The sequence below is a fragment of the Heterodontus francisci genome, chromosome 16 (assembly GCF_036365525.1).
Source record: "Heterodontus francisci isolate sHetFra1 chromosome 16, sHetFra1.hap1, whole genome shotgun sequence".
Lineage (NCBI taxonomy): Eukaryota > Metazoa > Chordata > Chondrichthyes > Heterodontiformes > Heterodontidae > Heterodontus > Heterodontus francisci.
Window position 1 is genome coordinate 30,712,075 of NC_090386.1, and position 18,129 is coordinate 30,730,203.

The window sequence follows — 18,129 nt, forward strand, 5'->3', positions numbered from 1 at the left end:
TCCTTTTACAATCCCAGGATGGTCCAAAGCTCTTTACAGCCAATGAAGTACTTTCTGAAGAGTAGTCATTATTGTCATGTAGGAAAAATTATAGCCTACTTGTGCACGTCAAAACAAAAGCAAAATACTGCAGATGCTGGAAATCTGAAATGAAAACAGAAAATGCTGGAAATACTCAGCAGGTCAGGCAACATCTGTGGAGAGAGAAACCGAGTTAATGGGCTGGATTTTATTCTCCCCCAGGTATCCGGGTCCGTGGTGGCGGGGTCTGAAGATGCCTCCGAGAGAGCGCCACCACGCACCCCGACACTGGGAGGGCCCGGCCCAATATTGCCAACGGTGGCGAGGCCTCGTGGCAGCCCCCAAGCTGCTCGACGACGGGAACCCCATTTGCATATTCAAATAAATTAAAAATTAATGAATCGATCAGACATCGCCGCCTGAGTTCCTGCTCTGATCTTGGACCCAGTGGCCGGCACTCCCACGCCTTCGGGTCACCGTCTGGGGAAACGCGGCACCACACTGGTGGGGAGGGGGGTAGGAGGTAAGATTATCAGTGTTGGGGTGGTGGGGGAACGGGGCCAAAGTAACATCATTGGTGTAGGGGATTGTGGGAAGGGTTGGAGGTTAAATTTTATGCAGTTTGGGGGGGAAAGGTCAGATTGTAAAAGTAAGTGTTTTGGGGGAGAAAGGGAAAGTTATAATTTTATGATTTTTGGGTAGGAGAGGGGAAAATAAATGTAGTTACATTTTTTTTTTATTCACTTTAACTTTTAAATATTATTTAAATCTGCCAGTAGAGCTGACACCCTTTTAAAAATGGCGTCAGCGCCTGTGCACAGGCAGCTGACGCCATTGCTGGGGACAGACAGCCTACCCCCTCCATGTGATTGGGGGTGCGGCCTGCCCTGGCTATTCAAATGAGCAGCCGCACGGAAGATTGCGGCTGCTCCGTGACATGCAGCTGGCACAGGTGGGCTGCCGTTTCTTTCGCCCGCCGCCAACATCAGCGGTGGGCGCAGAAGATTCAACCCATTGTTTCAGGTCTGTGAACTTTCATGAGAACCCACATGCTTCCACAAACAGCAATGTGGTGAGAACCAGATTATCTGTTTGTGATGTTCATTGAAGGATAAATGTTGGCCAGAGCACAGGGCATAATTCCCCTGCTCCTCTTCAAAATAGTCCCATAGGGATCGGGGGAGGGGGTGTAGTTGTTAGTGATGAGAGGATCATCGATTTAAAATTGTCATTCAGTGCAGGGAGAAAAGAAGTTTCTTCAAACCTTTATACACAGATGGCTGTTGGGGTATGGAATGCATTGGTGCAGGGAGTGGTTGAGCACAGACCATTGCACCTTTGAGTAGCCTGGGCTCGGTGGTCACCACCTGAGTGAGAAGGCTGTGGATTCAAGTCCCACTCCAGAGATTTGAGCACAATATCTAGGCTGACACTCCAGTGCAGTACTGAGGGAGTGCTGCACTGTCAGAGGTGCCATCTTTTGGATGCAATGTTAAACCAAAGTCCAGTTTGCTCTCTCAGGTAAACGTAATAGATACCATGGCATTACTTCGAAGCGCAGGGGAATTATCCTGTTGCCTTTACCAATATTTATCCCACAACCAACATCACTAAAAACAGGTTATCTGGACATTATCACATTGGTGTTTGTGGGATCTTGCTGTGTGCAAATTGGCTGCTGCATTTCCTACATTACAACAGTGACAAGACTTCACAAGTACTTCAGTGGCTGTACACTGCTTTGCAACATCCTTAGGTTGTGAAAGGCACTTTATAAAAGCAAGTCTGTCTGCCTTTAGGTAAATAAATAGTCAACACACAGGAGGATACAGGACAATAGGAAGATAACATGCCAGTGGAACTAGTTTTGAATCGCTTGATCAAAGGGGTGACATAAATGATGCCCAATTGGGTTCCTTCTGTGCTCAAACCTTGCATTGTCACTTGGCCTGAGTGAGATTGCTAATTTAAACAAATGTCAGGAAATCTGAAATAATGCAAAATGCTGGAAATATAGAGGAGACAGTCTGCAGCATGCTTTGACTCTTGGGGTGTGCTTCCTTCATCAGGACTGGTGAAGAAATGCTCCTGATTTATATTGTCAATTTCTGAGCACTTTGCTGTTCTGGGCAAACTCCACCCAGCGAGATCACATTTGTTTCAAGTGTCAGGCATATAGCCAGCAGGAAGCCTCTTTCTTACCATCATCCTGGGTTGGATTCACATTCAGAGCCTTAACAAGTAAAGCAATGACTAATAGATCCTTCTTTGGTTCTGTCAGTGCTAGTCTGATTACGCTTCTGTGAAGCCCCTTGGGAGGTTTTATTATATTAAAGGTGTTCATAAATGCAAGGAGTTGTTTGTGTTGATGACTATAGCACCTGTTCCCCTGGCCTCAACAATTTGATCATATTGCTCCTCTGTGCCCAGTGGTAGTTATTGATTTGTTTGTTTCTTGAATGGCTTCTCCTGTGGTAAGGTCTACATGGTGGCTTCACCAAGTCTTGTACTGTGTGAGCTATATTGAGTTATTGTGTAACATCTGAGGGCCAGGTTGAAAAGGGAATAAAAAGGAACTCCCTTCCTAACAGCACTGTGGGTATACCTACCCCACATGGACTGCAGTGGTTCAAGAAGGCAGCTCACCACCACCTTCTCGAGGGCAATTGGGGATGGGCAATAAATGCTGGCCTGGCCAGCGACGCCCACATCCCATGAATGAATTAAAAAAAAATTCCTCCTGTGATGATCTTGGTTCCAACAAAGCAGATGAAAGCAGGCTAGGGAAATTATGCAAATAGCCATGTGCTGATTCAGGGAGAATTGGAGTCTGAAATTTTCTCAGAATTGTGCTGATGTTGTGGAAATACTGCAATTCAGCAAATTTAAATCTACTGCAATAAACTGGTGTATTTAGAAGTCTCAGTACCAGAACAGTGCTGGTTAGCCTAAAGGGTTTTGCTTGGGCTTTGGTAACTTGCTGCTCTGAGGAATGGGAAGGAAAAAAAAAGCTGTGCTCTGAGATAAAGGATTCCAAATCTGGGAGTCAGTTCAGAATTGCATGTTTTATTTTAGGATTTCAGCATTGGATGGAAGAAGTCTAAGGAAAGCAGAAACTGGTGAACTGTTCCCTAGACCTCCACCGACATGCTTTGCAAATGTGATATGTTTACACATTGTGCTAGTTCATTACATCGACACTGTCTATTAATTAATTACACTAATTGCATTACATGTCATTGTGCAGTGCAGAATGACACTGGGGTTGAAAGGATAAGTATAAAGACAAATTGAATAACCATGGCTTGTATTTCCTTGAATGTAGAAGATTGAGGGGTGACCTGATCGAGGTGTTCGAAATGAGAAAATGGTTCAAGAGGATTGTATTTATTTCCTCTGGTTGGGAAATCTAGAACTAGAGGGCACAATTTTAAAATTAGAGCTAGGCCATACAGGAGTGAATTTAAGAAGCACTTCTTCATTCTCAAGGTAGTAGAAATCTGGAGCTATCTTCCCACAAAAGATTCTGTATGATGGGTCAATTGAAGCTTTCAAGTGTGAGATCTCGAGACTGGGAAATGGAGTTGAGGTACAGATCAGCCTTGATCTAATTGAATGACCGAACAGGCTTGAGGGGCTAACTGGCCTACTGTGCTCCGATGTCCACATCAGATCCCTCTAGAACCTCCATTTGAAGTGTCAGTTGGCTATTGGAGCTTGGGCATATATCAATATCAAACCCAGGAGTTGGGACATGGTAAGCATGTGGGAGAAGTAGCCAATGGCCATTCATAATTTCATTGCATTCTTTAATTTACAGGCTGATCGGGATATGTGGAATATTTCCATCTATAGCAGCAAGGGTCACTTGGCGTTGCCAGTTTTTTTTTTTTAGCGGGTTGACTAGAAATTTCCAACATGTAAGCTAATAGGAATGTTCCCCACACCCCACCTCAGCGTCGCATAGTGTTGGAGACGAGCAGGAAGATTTTTCTGGGTCTTAGCCCAGCCGCACTGCAAATGGAGTAGGGGGAGGGGGGGGTGGAGAATGGCTGAACTATTTGCCTAGAAAGGAAACCACCTGACCTCCTTCCATTTAATTGGTGGGTTCCTTTATAGCCATGTGCAAGAAAGACTTGCATTTATATAGCACCTTCCATGACTTCTGGACATCCCAAAGCATTTTGCCACATTTCCTACGTTGTATTCTTTGTTGTAATCAATTTGAACACAGCAAGGTCCTACCAACAGCAATTTAAATTACCAGATAATCTTGTTTTCAGGTGTTTGAGGGATGAATATTGGTCAGGACACCAGGAGAACTCCAAGCTCTTCTTTGAACAGTGTGGTAGAATCTTTTATGTCCACCTGGGAGAGTGTACGGGGTTTTGTCTTAACATCTCGGCTGTAAGACGGTGTTTGTGACAGTGCAGCATTCTCTGTACTGCAGTGGAGAGTCAGCCTAGATTATCTGCTCAAGCCTCTGGAATGGGTTTGAACCTATGGCCTCCTGACTTGGAGGCAAAGTGCTACCAACTGAGCCAAATCTCACATAAGGTTTCCCAATATTTGCTGTGCCCAGGGCCAAATCCAGGAAAATCTCCCCAATTAACTGTTGTGGGTTCCGCCAGAGCCACTCAGCTCCTGACTTCATTACAGTCTTGGTTCAAACATGGACAAAAGAGCTGAACTCGAGGTGAGAGTGACTGCCCTTGACATCAAGGCAGCATTTGACCAAGTATGGCATCAAGGAGCCCTAGCAAAACTGGAGTCAATGGGAATCTGGGGGAAAAACTCTCTGCTGGTTGGAGTCATACCTAGCACAAAGGAAGATGACTGTGTTGTTGGAGGTCAATCATCTGAGCTCCAGGCCATCACTGCAGGAGTTCCTCAGGGTAGTGTCCTAGGCCCAACCATCTTCAGCTGCTTCATCAATGACCTTCCTTCAATCATAAGGTCAGAAGTGGGGATATTCGCTGATTACACAATGTTCAGCACCATTCGCGACTCCTCAAATACTGAAACAGGCCAATTAGAAATGCAGCAAGATCTGGACAATATCCAGCCTTGGGCTGATAATTGGCAAGTAACATTTGTGCCACACAAGTGCCAGGCAATGACCATCTCCAACAAGAGAGAATCTAACCATCTCCCCTTGACATTCAATGGCTGAATCCCCCACATCAACATCCTAGGGGCTATCATTGACCAGAAACTGAACTGGAGTAGCCATATTTGCAGACGACACTAAGATTGGTGGAGTAGCAGATAGTGAAGGGGACTGTCAGAGAATACAGCAGAATATAGATAGATTGGAGAGTTGGGCAGAGAAATGGCAGATGGAGTTCAATCAGGGCAAATGCGAGGTGATGCATTTTGGAAGATCCAATTCAAGAGTGAACTATACAGTAAATGGAAAAGTCCTGGGGAAAATTGATGTCCAGAGAGATTTGGGTGTTCAGGTCCACTGTTCCCTGAAGGTGGCAACGCAGGTAAATAGAGTGGTCAAGAAGGCATACGGCATGCTTTCCTTCATCGGACGGGGCATTGAGTACAAGAGTTGGCAGGTCATGTTACAGTTGTATAGGACTTTGGTTCGGCCACATTTGGAATACTGCGTACAGTTCTGGTCGCCACATTATCAAAAGGATGTGGATGCTTTGGAAAGGGTGCAGAGGAGGTTCACCAGGATGTTGCCTGGTATGGAGGGCGCTAGCTATGAAGAGAGGTTGAGTAGATTAGGATTATTTTCATTAGAAAGACGGAGGTTGAGGGGGGACCTGATTGAGGTGTACAAAATCATGAGAGGTATAGACAGGGTGGATAGCAAGAAGCTTTTTCCCAGAGTGGGAGTTTCAATTACTAGAGGACACGAGTTCAAAGTGAAAGGGGAAAAGTTTAGGGGGGATATGCGTGGAAAGTTCTTTACGCAGAGGGTGGTGGGCACCTGGAACGCATTGCCAGCGGAGGTGGTAGATGCGGGCACGATGGAGTCTTTTAAGATGTATCTAGACAGATACATGAATGGGCAGGAAGAAAAGAGATACAGAAGCTTAGAAAATAGGCGACATGTTTAGAGAGAGGATCTGGATCGGCGCAGGCTTGGAGGGCCGAAGGGCCTGTTCCTGTGCTGTAATTATCTTTGTTCTTTGTTCTTTATATAAATACTGTGGCTACAAGAGCAGGTCAGAGGCTAGGAATCCTGAGGCGAGTAATTCACCTCCTGACTCCCCAAAGCCTGTCCACCATCTACAAGGCACAAGTCAGGAGTGTGATGGAATACTGTGCACTTGCCTGGATGGGTGCAGCTCCAACAACTCTCTTAAAGTTCGACACCATCCAGAACAAAGCAGCCCGCTTGATTGGCACCCCATTCACCAACATTCTCTCCCTCCACCATCGATGCACAGTGGCAGCACTGTGTATCATCTACAAGATGCACTGCAGCAATGTACCAAGGCTCCTTAGACAGCACCTTCCAAACCTGTGACCTCTACCACCTCGAAGGACAAGAGCAGCAGATGCATGAGAACATCACCACCTGCAAGTTCCCCTCCAAGTCACACACCATCCTGACTTGGAACTATATCGCCGTTCCTTCACTGTCGCTGGGTCAAAATCCTGGAACTCTCTTCCTAACAGCACTGTGGGTGTACCAACCCCACATGGACTGCAGCGGTTCAAGAAGGCAGCTCACCACCACCTTCTCAAGGGCAATTAGGGATGGACAATAAATGCTGGCCTGGCCAGTGACGCCCACATCCCATGAATGAATGAATTTTAAAAAATTAAACAATCATACTCGTGAGAGAAAATACAAGCACTCGAGCCATGATTCCACTATATATGGTTCAGGTTTTGGTCCTGGTAAAAACTGTGACATCAGATCAAGGGGGGGATTTAATAGAGGTGTACAGGATGTGAGTTATTTCTGGGAATGGCTCACTGGCATTGTGTGTTCTGTTGACATGTAGTGCCACAAAGCAGGAGGGCAAGGGTTAAGATTTCACAACTTGGCTCTGATTCCAATCTGGGCCACTGCGTGGCAGTTGTGGTGTCTCCCTCCTTTGGGGAGGGATTGAGGGGGTCTGAAATTGAATAGGATGATGCCACTGACCAGCCAAAGAGGATGACAGCAGCAGTCTGGAAACTGGCTGCATGCTCATGCTGTCACCGTAGAAACATAGAATCTGAGGGTGTTTGCCAGGGCACTGGCCTTTCTCCAATGACTATTCTTCAATGTTGAATGTCAACAGGCTAGTCAAATGTGAAGGACTCTTAGCTGAGCTCGGTCGTCTTGTCATTAGGGTCACTGGATAGCAGCAAAGAAATATAACCTTTTTTTTTCTCTTTTTACCACCTCCCTCTGTCTCCCTAACAGGCCAAGGGCAGTGCTCCAACTGGCTGAAACCAGTTAATTCAATACAGAGCCTGGGATGTTGTGCCGTCACTGGGTTAGTTATAAACTAGGCAGTGTCTTAATCTACTAAGCCGTCAGGGGCTCCAGAGAGTAAATATTCTTCCAAAGAATGTAACCAAGATCAATATGACCATAAGAATGTGTACTTAATGCCCACTTTCTTAGAAAACATTTTCTTTTTCAACTCATGATACCAGATCCTAATTAGAGCATAAATTGATGTAAAAAGTATATTGCGTCCCCCTCATTATCCCTCCACCACCCTCACTGTATTTCTTTTAAATGAAAGCGATATTCTAGATTTGTCCCTGTGGAGGTTGTAATTCTATGTTAACTGACAGCAGTCCAGATGAGAGTCAATTTAAAAAGGTTTATCGCATGCTGTTTGCTGTAAGTGTAGGAGCTGCCCTTACTTTCTCTCTGCAATACTCTGTTTTCCCCAGGATACTTCTGGTCTTGGTGAACATGAGTAATTCTGAGAGGCCTTATGATATCAAAATCTAGTCCCGCATTCAGCTTTTATTTAAGGTGCAGTTCCTCTGAAATTATAACTCATTTTTTTTTAGAAAAGACAGTTTATACTGGGCTGGATGGAGGTCATGGCTCTGACATTGGTTTTTCACCATTGGAAGTGGGTTTCAACTGTAGCCTAGATTAGTGGGATGAAAGGCCTACTCTGTACACTGGGAGTATAAACTCAACACAGGAAGTTCAATCAGTTCTTAGTGGCCTCAGGCCATCTGCACAAAACCAATACTGAATTCAGCAAAAGCTGTCAGATCTGACTTGGAGAGGCCTGGTGCAGGAAATGGAGAAAATGCATTTGTGGTTGCTCTGTGAGATTAGAACTGACACCTTGGCGTGACAGAGTAAAAGAAGTTTCACTATAAATCTAACCTTGCAATACTTTGACTTTTAGGCACTTGATGGTGACCTCTCTTTCCTGAGAAAGAAAAGTATTGCATATCTTACACTTCCCTAAACCTCTCTGCCTCTACATCTCTTCCTCTTTTTAAAAAAATGCTGCTTCGAACCCATCTCTTTGACCAAGCTATTGGTCATCTTCGGTAACATCCCCTTATATGGCTCTGTATTAAATTTAGTTTTGTTTTCTCCTGTGAAGCACCTTGGGATATTTTACTATGTTAAAAGTGCTATATAAATGCAAGTTGTTGGCAGTGAAACTACGCAGTTTATACTTTCCAAGAATCTTGATGGCCAAATGATCTTTTCTCATCCCTGACGTTTCCTCTTGCACTCTTATAAAAATAGTGCAGTCGCTACTATGGTTAGCCCTGAATATAATTGTGCAAAAAGAAGTATGGTGTTCAATCACAGGATGTGTCCAAAAAGGCAACATTTTCACTGTGGCTTAGGCGTGAAGTAATTTTCTCAGAATAAACTGCAGTTTTCATAACCTCTTCTTGAATACAATTTTGAGTGAGTGAATGAGGCAGACAGCCATGAGTTTTGAGTTGGAGACAGTAATCACCATGAGTCAACTGATGGTTACCTGAACCCCTGCAACATTCTGTTACTATAATTTTCCAAATTACTGTGACCACCACAATTGATGCACCCCATTGCAATGTTAAGAAGTGGCACAGATTATCGGGGAGACGCTGCCTCAATTGCAGGTCCATCCTAGTCCAGTGCTTTCATTGTGTGAAAGAATTTTCAGGTTATCTAGCAATGCCTTGACCCAAATCTCTCTCTCAGAGAAATGTCCTTAGTTCAGTAGCTTGAGTGGTTGAAAGGCCTATACCCCCGTAGTCTCAATTTTAGCGTCCTATATATGTGTAAGCTTTATTATTCTCGTCCTTTTCAAATCCCACCATGGCCTTGCCCTCCCTATTTCTGTAACCTCGTTCAGCCCTACAATCCTCAGAGAACTGTGTCCCTCTAGCTTCGATTTTCTTCCGCATCCCCGATATCTATTGGCAGCCATGCCTTCAGCTATCTAGACCCTAAATTCTCAAATTCCTTCCTTAAACCTCTCTACCACTTTCTTCTCCTTTTAAGATGTTCATTAAAACCTGAAAGAAAAGAAGATTTCGCATTTATATAGCGCCTTTCAAGACTCCCAGATGTCTCAAAATGCTTTTCTGCCAATGAAGTACACCTGAAGTGTAGTCACTGTTCTAATGTTGGAAGCAATTTGCGCACAGCAAGCTCCCATGAACAGCAGTGTGATAATGACCAGATAATCTGTTTTTGTGATGTTGATTGAGGGGTAAATATTGGCCAGAACACGGGATAACTCCTCAGTAACTGTTTGAAACAGTGTCATGGGATCTTTTACACCCACCTGAGAGGGTAAACTGGGCCTCGGTTTAACAGCTCATCTGAAAGACAGCACCTCTGGCAGTACAGCACTCCTCAGTGCTGCATTAGGGTGTCAGCCTTGAATTTTGTGCTCAAGTCTCTGGAGTGGGACTATGAACTCACAACCTTATGACTCTGTAGGGAGAGTGCTACCAATTGAACCACAACAGTCTTTAACCAAGCTTTAGATCCTAATATCGTCTTATGCCTTGGGACATTTTCTTGTGTTCAAGGCGTTATGTAATTGCAAGTTGTTGTTGTGGTGGCGGCAGCAGCCCTGCTCAAGCTCTAATGGAAGATTAAACTACTACTTTAGTTTAGTTTAGAGATACAGTACTGAAACAGGCCCTTCGGCCCACCGAGTCTGTGTCGACCATTAACCACCCATTTTATACTAATCCTACACTAATTCCATATTCCTACCACATTCTCACCTGTCCCCTATATTTCCCTACCACCTACCTATACTAGGGGCAATTTATAATGGCCAATTTACCTATCAACCTTCCTTTGGCATGTGGGAGGAAACCGGAGCACCCGGAGGAAACCCACGCAGACACAGGGAGAACTTGCAAACTCCATACAGGCAGTTCCCAGAATTGAACCCGGGTCGCTGGAGCTGTGAGGCTGCGGTGCTAACCACTGCGCCACTGTGCTGGGTCTGTGTCCACCAGAGCTTTTACACACTGAAATTGATGCATTTCCAGGACCTTGAGTACTTGGTAGGGGAAGAACAAAATATTAAAAGTCTGAGTTGGTAGAAGTGGGTGGGGGGCAGTTTTACTTGGAGTAGAATCCAGATTTAATAACCCGAGTCCTGTGCAGATGGGTCACTGGTTATTCTAGACTTCCCACTCCAACCAGAAAAATCTCAGAAGGTTAGTTATCACCCTTGAAAGAGAGAGAGCTGGTTCCCTCCAGCAAGGTATCACGATGTTGTACTGTCTGCATCACAGATTTAAAAACCCAAGCATATCATTAATTTGCAGTAACTAATAACCTCTCTCAACATATATTAGAACCCTGAGCGTAGCCAGCCTTTTGTACCAATTTGGAAGCAGGTGTGGAATAGTTAATCATCAAGATGTTTTTCTATATGGACCGATTTTTAAGTGGCATTGGACCCCAATGCAAATCAACTAGTCACTTTCTGCCCACCTTTTTGTTTACTCCTTTGGAAAAGTCCCACACGGATTCAGCAACAAGGTGTCCATATAAACTATTATCTCAGTAAAATTACTGAGGTCATAATGCAGCATGTGTCCACAGTTTTAGAGAGGGCTTGTAGTGGACACCACCTGCTGTGGTTATATTTTCAGCAGGATGTGCCTCAGAGGTCCCGCCCAGATTTGGTAAAGCCATTAACTGTTGCAGCTCTGGTAATGGAGCTCCCAGCTTTCCAGAATTCATTATATTTGTTGCTGACAGGCCAGCTGGTTTCCTTGTTTCTGTTTCCATGCTCAAAGGCCTGGACTCTCAGCCAGATGAAAGAAACCATGTTTTCAAAAAGAATGTGGTCCCGTCTACATTTTACTGATATTTCTGATTGGCATGTGTCAGATGGGCAGGCAAGGGAACTGTGAATAGCTCATCAATTTCATAGAGTGGTGATGTTTTAAGGTACTTTGACACTGTATATCAGGTGCTGTTAACAAACAAATTCGAAGAATGGGTGCAAACACTTTCATGAAGGTGGTGCCCTTCAAGTTGTAAAATGGCCCAATTCCTGGCAGGTGAGCAGTTGGCTGGTGTCACTGTGTGCTCTCTACCTTAAGCAGAGTCTGGCTGATATTCAGCAGTCTGATCTCTGTTCTCTTGCATGCAGCTTGTATATTATAGAAGGATCATATTTCTGTGTGTAAAAGTACCTGTGGTTCATTGCTGCAGTGTGAGTAATGATGGTGGAATAACTGTGCTGCTGCAAAGATTTTTGTGCACTCGTTGGCATTTACGAGTAATACCTGTTTTGTGTTGATTTCTGTCGAAAGAGAGGTGAACCTTTTTTGGATCTTGGCTTTTGTTCTTGACGTAGAATTCATGGCAGCTAGTGAAGGTGAGTTTGACTTTTTGTTCTTAATGAAACACTGCTCATATGAGTGATCTACATCAACTTCCGTTCAAGGTTGAATCAATACTCTTAAATCCTTCAGAGTGTCCTTCCTCCCACTACCTTGAGGCTTTTTAAAACCAAGGTTTGGCGTCACTTCCATCCTGAGTTACCACCTTTATCTCCTAGGCTGTTTATCAGCTTAGGTACAGTCACTAGCACTGAGGACCTTTGGTCCTTTTTTAAGTTGAAGAAAAACAATTTTTAAAAAAAAACTTTTCTTTAGCACACACTTAGAATCTGAATAGCGTAGCAACTGGGTGGCCTTACTGTTTCAACATGGCCTTGTCATAGTTCCATAACTCACAACTCATTAGTATTTACCTATAAGTCACTGTTTTTCATACCTGTCATTCTGGCCATAATTTGCATGTACAGTCAAAGGGAAGCACATCATTCTGAGATGTTTCTATTGGGTCTGAGGAGAAGGCAGCCATTTTGTTTTTAGACTAGAAGAGGCAACTCCAAGGGCAACATGAGACTGTCCAGTCTTAATTCTATATGATAGACAGCAAGGCTAGGAAACCATCTTTCCATCCTGGGGTGGTATTGGCTGACCCATTGTGAGGTTTGGGTTTCCTTTTACAGTTTACTTTATTCACTCATACTGCAGCAGTGCTTGACTGACTAAAAGCTAAATGCTGGTACAGTCAATCATAAATAAAGATCACGTGGGCTAGTGGGATTAGTGAATGGAAGTACCACTGCCAAGATGAGTTAAAATTGTTAAAATATTTATCACGCTTGTGTGAGAGCTTTAGAAAGAAAATAACAGGTAAAATGAATCACTTCCATTACATAGACTATGGCTGCAGCCCATTCCGCTATCCAAAACCTGGCAGGTGAGCACTGGGTGATCCCAATGCATGCTGGCCTCCTCGTGTTGCGTTACCCTGGTTTGCTAATTCAAGAGACCAAACCTGAGAAGAATTGGGGGGGTGGGGGGGTGGAGGGGAGATACACAAGGGCCATTAGTCCGGTCCTCCTCAAAAATCTGTGTCATATAGCTTTTAATTTGACTTCAAACTGATGTATAAAGTGTAGCATTCAGATCCATATGCAGGGTCCTAAATTAAATTTGTTCCTTTTAATCACTCGCCTCCTGTGTACTCCAACAACTGCTGGAATGCCAGGGATTTGTTGCTGAAAGCTCTCTTCTTTCAGCTGGCTGCAATCACCATGAAAATGAGTTTGAGAGGTTGCCAAGGTAATGGAAGCAAGCCTTGATGAGAGGAGTTCTCTTACGAGGCTCACTTAGTGTGTGTTGCACTGAAGCATGTTATGAGCACCATTGTACATTTTGTAGAACAGAACAGCTGTAGATGTTGCAGCTCTCAAGCAGGCTATTTGGGCTATCAGACCGGTACCATCTCGAAAGCTGTTGGAAGCATTATTTCAGAAGATGACGTAGGACTTTGATTAGCTCAGTGAGGTGTTTAACACACTCCCACTCAGATTATTGAATTCTTCCTCTGTGAAAACTGGCAAGTGATATTCATGGTAGTGAATGAAGCATGTTTATACCTCTGGAAATATAACCAGCAACAGTCCACTTAGTGTACAAATTATGCATACTTGTTTGAAGATAACATTGTATATAGGCTGTACATGTCTATAAATGTAAACTGGGTGTGTCGGTGACGGGGTCTAGAACCTAAGCTCTGGAATTTCCTTGATTAAACCTCTTTACCTCTCACTCCTTTTACGACCCTCCTAAAAATCCTGCTTTTAACTAAGCTTTTTTTCTCCCGGTCCTAATATCTCCTCTTTTGGCTTGGTGTCAATTTTTGTCTGATTACACTCCTATGAAGTGACTTGGGATGTTTTACTATGTTAGAGGTGCTATCTATAGGCAGGTTGTTGTTTATTGTTGGTGTGCGCGCGTGTGTGTGTCAGTCACAGGTGTCCAACGGCCATGTTTGTGAACCAAAACCGATGAGGGTCATTGGGCTATTTAACTTTGTAGGGCTTCACAGTGGAACTGTTCTCCCCATTATATCCACATGGACATGCTTTTCATGCTCACTGTATAATGATCAAAGCTCCTCCCTCTCCATAACGGTCAAAGCCCCTCCCTTTCTCTAAGCATTGACCACCTTTGCTGGTGAATGGGCAAGTGTCCCAACAATTACCTGGCTTGAATTATTTTCAGGGCACCCAATTATAGCAAAAATAGAATTTTCTTTTGCTTTTTTTATACAATATGAAAGCAAAATCTGACCAGGGAAGCATGTGATTATGGTCATCTACCAGTATAGCTGTTTCATGAAACATAAACACTGTTCTCAGAAGTGACATTAGTGGCACTCGGCAGGAACTTCTGCATTAATGGGGAGAGGCAATATAACAAAAATGGGAAATTCTGCCTTTTTTTAAATTATTCTTTTTTTGCCCATCCCTTATTGCCCTTGAAGTTGGTATATTTTCAAAGTAATAGTAATGGAGGCATCTCCTTTGCCTAGTATAGAAAAGGTAGATTACCTGTGGAAGACAGACAGCATAGTTTGTTCATGAATTTGGAAGTTGAAATCGGAGCTGTTGATGCCAACAGCCGTGACATTCCGCGGACTAACCTCTCACTTCCGATAGTGTGATGGGGAGAATCTCCAGAAAGAAACTACAACTGTTGGAAACCATTCTTTCTCATTTTATTTCTTTTCTTGTTATTGTCGACATTTTGTTTCCTGATTGTTTCAAAGATATTGCTTGAACTTTGAGATAGGAAATATTCTTAATGCTGTAATCTTTTCATGCTCATTGTAGATTCACGTACAGAGATGTGTTTATGCTAACAACTTGCATTTGTTTGGTGCTTGACTGTAAAGATTATTTGAGGCTGCTTCGTGGGTAGGCATAAGGAAAATGGATAATAGGCAAAATGGGAGAGATTGGAAAGAGTGAGGAAAGGGTTTGCTGAAGAGATGAATTTTGAGAGAATTTTTGAAAGCAGGAGCAGGATTATGGAGCTCCATTAAACAGTGCTTGTATAATATCCACCAGAGACTTACTTTTCAAGTTTGTTGAAAGAAGTGAAAGAACAGTATAGTCAGTAATTGGTGACCATGTAACTAGCTGGCTGTTAAAACCGATCTGGTTCACTGATGTCCTCTTAAGGAAGGATCTCTGTTGTCCTTTCTCAGTCTGATCTATATTTGACTCCAGAACTATAGTGATGTGGTTGACTACTACTACTCAATGTAGTGTCAGTTGTGGCTTGGTTGATAACACTCTTGCTTTAGTCACAAGGTTGTGGGTTCAAGTCCTGTGACAGAGACTTGAACACAAAGTCTAGGCTGATGTTCCACTGCAGTACTGAGGGAAGTGCTGCACTGTTGGAGGTGCTGTTTTTCGGGTGAGATGTTAAATGAGGCCCTATCTGCTTTCTAAGGTTGATGTAAAAGATTCCATGCCACTATTTGAAGAAGAGCAGGGTAGTTCTGTTCAATATTTATCCCTCAGTCGACATCACAGATTATCTGATCATTATCGCATTTCAGGTTGTGGGAGCTTGCTGTGCATAAATTGGCTGCTGTATTTCCTTTATTACAACAGTCTCTACACTTCAAAAGTGCTTATTGGCTGTAAATTACTTTGGGATGTCCTGAGGTCAAAAAAGATGCTCTATAAATACAAGTCTTTTCTTCTGTAAATGGCCTTGCAAGCCACTGGGTTAAGGACAATTAGGGATGGGCTATGCTAGCAGTACCCACATCCTGTGATTGACTTAAAATAAAACCATTTGTGCTTGTCTAATGCATTCAATTTCGTGAGATTTACCATGGCACCTCGCATGAGTGTTTGTTGGGGTGGGGAGGGGTGTGTTGGAGGGTAGAGATTGCATATTTATACCAGTGATTTGTTCTGTACATATAAAAGGTTTTCTGGGTTCCCACAATCCATACAATGAGGTTGGGTGGGCAGAGTTCCTCCCAGCTCTGGTTTCTCCCCTTCAAAAGTCACTTCTGCCACTGCCACCACCCCCCCCCCCCCCCCCCCCAACCTCTGTTTTCTCCCTCTGTCTGGTCATGAGTGGTCTCCTGATTCTTGGAACTTGTCACACAACAACTGCTGTGCAAAACCACAAACAAAAATACTCAACAAGAGAGGACCAACCTTTATAAGGGAAATGCAGTAACATTTGCAGAACATCACATGAGCAAACCTCCAGGAATGCCTCCAAAGAAAGTTGACAACCATAAGTGACGTGAGTGCTCAACCCATCTGAACTGCTTGGTGTTATTTACATGAATTGTCCTGCCATTCCACCTGAACCTGGCTAGACCCACTACCTAGCCAGCGGATGAGAGTGGGATCTAGGTGGCAGGCTGCAGCTGGAGACAAGTGGGACCAGCCCTGGCAGTCAGTTGAGGGCAGCATAAGGGGATCTCTGTTGAATGGGGAGAGAGGGAACAAAGCATGGGGCAAGAGAGGGCAAAGGCTTCCTTGTGAGGCCTGAAGGAGCACTGCTACCTACAAGGAAACCTGAAGTTCAATTATGAAACTTGCCAGCCTGGACCCCTTCTGGCCCACAATGTACTGCTTGGTGAGTCTGGCCTGATAGGAAGGCCATCACTGCTCCCCTGCTCAGACCTCTGACTGAAATAGTAGGTGGAGTTCTGATGTCAGCGGGGGGGGGGGGGAAGGGGGAAATGTGCGTTGTAAAGTAGGATCCCACTTCCTTCCTGTGAATGGTCTGCTCCTTACTTCAGAGGGGTAGGTTATCATTGGCACATGGTTGAAGGGCAGTGGGATGGGAGGAGCTAATACCCTCGTGCTCTCCTACCTGGTTTCTGCTGAGGGTGTGGGCAGAAGAGGGAGAAATAGTTAAAATTGAGTTCCTGTGTCACCCGCCAAGTCTTGTAATATGATGTTTGCACCTTGTGGAGAAAAGCAGTAATAAGATTAATAATAATATTGAACTGTACTAATTTAAGACTCAGATGTCATTGTTGATTGCAAGGCTTTGAGCTGAGCCGGATGGGTACACATCGCTGCTTACTGCCAGTCTGGTGTTCTGGTCTGTCAGCAGCCTGTTTTCACAGTGTTCTTTCTCCAGATGAGATTTATGCTGCTGATAGTCTGAAAGAGGCCATTAGACTGACAGCAAATGATTAAATCTGGGCCATAAACAGTTTCACCACATCCATATTGTACTGTGACATAATCAGAGAAATCAATCACCCGGATCCTGCCGATAATGAAAATGATTTAGATTTTTTTTCCCTCCTGGCTGTATAAAAGCCATTCTCTTCGCAGTAGAACATGCTTGTTTGTAGCTGACTATGGGTTTATCATACTTGCATGTACAATTGAGAAGAGAAGATGGGCAGATTTGTGGTGGGTTTTTCTCCCATTGAGATGAGGGGCATCAGTGCTGACTTTTACACTTTTGGCACTTAGTGTTAACATCGAGCTTCTAAGTTTAATTAACAAATGGTGTAAACCTCCAGGACAGTTATCCCTCTACGTGAGGAAATATGTTCAGAAATTGCTAAGGCTTCAATCTGGGTTTAATTTGATTGGACCGATAAGGGTGATACTAAGTTCCCCAATGTCACCAAACAAGCAATACAAATGCCCCTTTATGGAGACAATAATCTAAGAACGAAACAAGGTCCAGTCAAACTAACAGATGCCAAAATAAGCAACAAAGTCCCCCAAAAAAGTGAATCTTGCCTAAAAAGCCAAGCTTGATGCTACATAACCATTTATTTGATTTACCTTGCCTGCTCTCTTTTTTTCAAACTTGATGCTGTCTTGCTCTGTGGGCTTCTCCTCAAATAGGTCAGCATTGAAAAATAAAGATCAGGGGCACGAGGGTCAAGTAAAAATTGATATAAATTCAAATGAATGCCCCAGCTGTGTGCCAAATTTCAGCCAGTTTGGCTCAGTGGGTAGCAGTCTTGCCTCTGAGTCAGCAGGATGTTGGTTGAAGTCCCACTCCAGAGACTTGAGTACATAATCTTGCCTGACACGTTCGTGCAATAGTGAGGGAGTGCTGCACTATCTGAGGTGCTGTCTTTTGGATGAGACATGAAACCGAGGCACTATCTTCGCTTGGGAAAAGATCCCATGGCACTATCTCAAAGAAAGCAGGGGAGTTCTCCCCGGTGTCTGGCCAATACCGACATCAATTTAAAAAAAAAACAGATTATCCGGTCATTGTCACAGTGCTGATTATGGGATCGTGCTGTCCGCAAATTGGACGCTGCGTTTTCCTACGTTAAAACTGTGACTACACATCTTCGGTTTTAAA

The 18,129-nt window shown here is 43.9% G+C and overlaps 1 protein-coding gene across 7 annotated transcripts in view; it reads left to right on the forward strand.

Annotated features, from left to right (window-relative positions):
- Positions 1 to 18,129, forward strand: part of LOC137378036 (engulfment and cell motility protein 2) — a 168,772-nt gene that overhangs the window by 9,998 nt on the left and 140,645 nt on the right. Inside the window, exon 1 of one of the 7 annotated variants that reach the window (XM_068048081.1) lies at positions 3,679 to 3,778. The exons of the other annotated variants lie outside the window; for them this stretch is intronic. The gene's annotated coding sequence lies outside the window, so the exon portion shown is untranslated. Of the gene's footprint in view, positions 1 to 3,678; positions 3,779 to 18,129 lie in introns of those variants that run through there. 7 annotated transcript variants of the gene reach the window in all.